General features: G+C 45.6%; 1 protein-coding gene and 1 long non-coding RNA gene across 7 annotated transcripts in view; one reads left to right on the forward strand and one right to left on the reverse strand.

Moving 5' to 3' along the window:
• The window catches only part of LOC108307919 (NADPH--cytochrome P450 reductase), a 103078-nt gene that overhangs the window by 48884 nt on the left and 49793 nt on the right, over positions 1-4401 (forward strand). The gene's annotated exons all lie outside the window — the stretch shown is intronic.
• LOC119472010 overlaps positions 2736-4401 on the reverse strand; it is a 17293-nt gene continuing 15627 nt past the window's right edge. The window contains exon 3 of the long non-coding RNA XR_005201109.1: positions 2736-3988. This is a non-coding gene — a long non-coding RNA (uncharacterized LOC119472010). The remainder of the gene's footprint in view (positions 3989-4401) is intronic.

The raw sequence follows: 4401 nt of genomic DNA on the forward strand, positions 1-4401 counted from the left end.
CTCCCGAGTAGCTGGGATTACAGGCACGCACCACTACGCCCAGCTAATTTTTGTATTTTTAGTAGAGCCGGGGTTTCACCATGTTGGCCAGGCTGGTCTCGAACTCCTGACCTCGTGATCCGCCCGCCTCAGTCTCCCAAAGTGCTGGGATTACAGGTGTGAGGCACCGTGCCCAGCCGCTCCCACACATTTCTAAGCCCTCTTGAAATTAACTTTGGGTAATGGTCTGTGAGAGGAAGTAATGTATGTCACTTCTGGATGGAAGTATTTAAGAACCAGGGCTGGGCCCTCCAACTATCTTCTTCCCATCATGATGGATCCAGAAGTTGTCTGTTGAGATGGTGGAATGATAAGAGAAAAAGCTGCTTGAACCAGAGTCACCTTATGGAGGCGAAGCGCCTGGCAGAGTCACCCTGCCCACACTAGTCGTTGCTTAGAGTTGAGCATGAAGCCATGGGATGGGAGTCACTGCTCAGAAGGACGTTTTTTCTAGTGCTGTGGCCTGGAGAACTTTCCCTGTAGCCTCTCATGCAGGTGTACTGTGAGATGTGGTGGGTCTCTTTGCTAAGGGGAAGCCACAGCAGGTGCAGCAGAGCCGGGGGCCTCCTGACCCAAGCACATCTCCACAGCTCGCTGTAGTCAGTACGTAGCTCTCTTGGTGGTGTCTGACTAGCGGAGCGTTAAGCCCTTAGCCTAAAGGAGCATCTTGGGCAACCTGGTGTGCCTGTCTGGAGCAGCAGGCATAATACGATGTCAGGCCAGCATCAAAGGATTTTGTCTTCCTTATAAGACAACATGGGGCAATAAAAAGCTCTGTATGTGCAATCTTGTAAATGGTGTAATAATTGTGATGCTTTTATAGACACTGCATGACAGACAGTCCTTTGTCACTGTAGCAATAGGATCTAATTATTACTGACTTGTTCATATTGTGGGTTTTTAATGACCCGACTGCCCACCTTCTAGAATTTAAACATACACTGTGAATATCCAGGCATAGGTCACAGAGATGACCTAGAGTTGGTGCTCAATACACTTTTTTTTGTTTTGTTTTGTTTTTTTGAGAGGGAGTCTTGCTCTGTCACCCAGGCTGGAGTGCAGTGGTGAGATCTTGGCTCAGTGCAACCTCTGCCTCCCAGGTTCAAGCGATTTTCCTGCCTTAGCCTCCTGAGTAGCTGGGATTACAAGCGTGCACCACCACACCCAGCTAATTTTTGTGTTTTTAATAGAGACGGGGTTTCACCATGTTGGCCCGGCTGGTCTTGAACTCCTGACGTCAAGAGATCTGCCTATTTTGGCCTCCCTAAGTGCTGGGATTACAGGTGTGAGCCCCTGGGTCCGGCCTTAATACACATTTGATTGACACCAGTCTTAAATGCATAGCAATGACCTAACGTCAAGGTGAAATGCAAGCAGCGCTTCGGAGGGAATGACCAATATGGTGTCCTCTGAGGCCTCAGCCCAGGAGCCATCTGGCCCATCTCATTAGCACCATTGTTCCTGTCAGCTTGTGGAAGAGCTAGTTTGAAACCTCTTGTTGGACAGAAGGAAGGCACTGACCAAGACCTGTTATGTGGGTGAAGCTGTCGCCCAGAGCACCCCCGTGGCTCTCTGGTCCTCCATGTGCTAGTAGAAACTCAGTTTTTGCTGAATGGCATAGCTCACTACTAGCTGAATGTAGGGTGACAGTAGCCAGCATGAGAACCACCAAGACCATTGTGAGCCAGGAGTTGAGTCACCCCTTCCTTGTCTAGGGTTGCAACAAGAAGTGACAGAGGGGGTCCCACAAGATCTTTACATCTCCCTCTGTAAGTTGCGGGAACTACAGTAATTTGCTTGGTCCTTAGTTCCATTTTATAGAACCTGAGTCTAAAAAATGGGTGAAGTAATATTTCTCTAAACAGGTTTATCGTACAAATCAAAAGAAAGAAATTGTAGAAAGTACCTACCCGGGGGCTTGGCACGCAGAAGGTGTTGAGTGAATGCTGGCTACATTGCGTGGCTCCTGCTTAGTGAGCCTGCGTAAACACAGTGCTGTGTAGACTAGGCAGGCCTTTCTGTCTTCTGCAATTCTGAGCACTTTTTCTTAAGAACCAAGGGTACCAACCCTTGTTTTAGAGACATTCAAAAACTAGGGCCAGGTGTGGTGGCTCATGCCTGCAATCCCAGCACTTTGGGAGGCGGAGGTGGGTAGATCATCTGAGGTCGGAAGTTCAAGACCAGCCTGACCAAATAGAGAAACCCTGTCTCTACTAAAATACAAAATTAGCCAGGCATGGTGGCACATGCCTATAATTACAGCTACTCGGGAGGCTGAGGCAGGAGAATCGGTTGAACCCAGGAGGCAGAGATTGCAGTGAGCCAAGATCACGCCATCGCACTCCAGCCTGGGCAACAAAGGGAGACTCTGCCTAAAAAAAAAAAAAAAAGAACCAAGGATACTAACTCTTGTTTTAGAGGCGTTCAAAAACTAGCCAGGCATAGTGGTATGCACCTGTAGTCCTAGCTCCTCGGGAGGCTGAGGTGGGAGGATCACTTGAGCCTGGGTGAGGGAGGCTGTGGTGTCCCATGATTGTACCACTGCACTCCAGCCTGGACAACAAAGCAAGACCCTGTCTCAAAAATAAATAAAAATAAATAAATAAATTTAAACAAGGAAATAGAAAATGTTTATACTGAAAACTACAAAACATTGCTGAAAGCAAATAAGATGTATAAGTGGCAAGATACTCAGTGTTCCTTGATTGGAAGACTTAATATTATTGCGTCCCAAAGCAATATCGTCAGTACAATCCCTATCAAAATTCCGATGGCTTTTTATGCAGACATGGGAAAGATGATCCCAAATTCAAATGGAACTGCAAGGGACCCCACATAGCCAAAACAGTCTTGCAAAAGGAGAACAAAACTGGAGAACTCATACTTCCTTGTTTCAGAACTTTCTACAAACTACAGTATTCAAGCCAGTGTGATACTCTCATGTGTAAGACATATAGATCATATAGATCAGGGGAAGGAACTGAGAGTCCAGAAATAAAACTCACATCTATGATTTACTGATTTTTGACAGGAGAGCTAGTACCATTCAGTGGGGGAGAGAATAGTCTCTTCAGCAAATGGTGCTGGGACAGCTGCTTGTTCACATTTAAAAAAATGAAGCTGGATCTTTACCTTGTACCATATACAAAAATCAATTCATGATGAATCAGATACCGAAATATAGGAGCTGAAACTGTAGCGCTCTTAAAGAAAAGGTGGGTTGTCTTCATGACCTTGGATTTGGCAATGGTTTCTTAGCTAGGACACCAAAAGCACAAGGAACAACAAGAAAAAGATAAATTGGACTCAAAAAATTGCAAACTTTTCTCTATCAAAGGACACTATCAAGACAATGAGAAGAATTCTCATATGGGATAAAAAGTATTTGCAAATTATATGTCTGATAAGGGTCTGGTATCTAGAATATGAAAAGAACTCTCATAATTCAACAACAACAAAACAAGCCAATTTTAAAAACGATGAAGGACTCGAATAGATATTTTTGCAAAGAACATATATAAATGTCCAGCAAGCCCATGAAGAGCTGCTCCACATCATTAGTCACCAGGGAAATGCAAATCAAATTCAATTCAAAACCAGGAGAAATGAGATACCAGTTCACACCTACTAGGACGGCTATTAAAAGTAAGCAGACAGACAAAAACAATACAAAAAATAGTGCTGGCAAGGATGCGGAGCAGTTGGAGCCCTCATATGTTGCTGATGGGAATGTCAAGTAGTGCATCCAGCCGGGCGCGGTGGCGCGTGCCTGTAGACCCGGCTACTCGGGAGGCGGAGGCGGGAGGATCGCTTGAGCGCAGGAGTTCTGGGCTGTAGTGCGCTATGCCTATCGGGTGTCCGCACTAAGTTTGGCATCAGCATGGTGACTTCCGGGGAGCGGGGGACCACGAGGTTGCTAAAGGAGGGGTGAACCGGTCCAGGTTGGAAACTGAGCAGGTCAAAACTGCCATGCCAATCAGTAGTGGGATCGCGTCTGTGAATAGCCCCTGCACTCCAGCCTGGTCAACATAGCCAGACCGTGTCTCTTTAAAAAAAAAAAAAAAAAAGCATCCACTGTGGTAAACAGTTTGGCATTTCCTCAATACATTAAGTGTAGAATTAACTTCTGCCCAACAATTCTGCCTCTAGTATACACCCAAGAGAATTGAAAACAGATATTCAAACAGATTCTCATACACAAATGTAGCAACATTATTTATGTATTTAGTTTTTAATTTATTTTTTGAGATAAGAGTCTTGCTCTGTCACCCAGGCTGGAGTGCAGTGGCACCATCTCAGCTCACTGCAACCTCTGCCTCTCAGATTCAAGCATTTCTCCTGCCTCAGCTTCCCAAATAGCTG

This window comes from Cebus imitator, unplaced genomic scaffold, assembly GCF_001604975.1.
Source record: "Cebus imitator isolate Cc_AM_T3 unplaced genomic scaffold, Cebus_imitator-1.0 Scaffold82, whole genome shotgun sequence".
In the NCBI taxonomy this organism is placed as follows: domain Eukaryota; kingdom Metazoa; phylum Chordata; class Mammalia; order Primates; family Cebidae; genus Cebus; species Cebus imitator.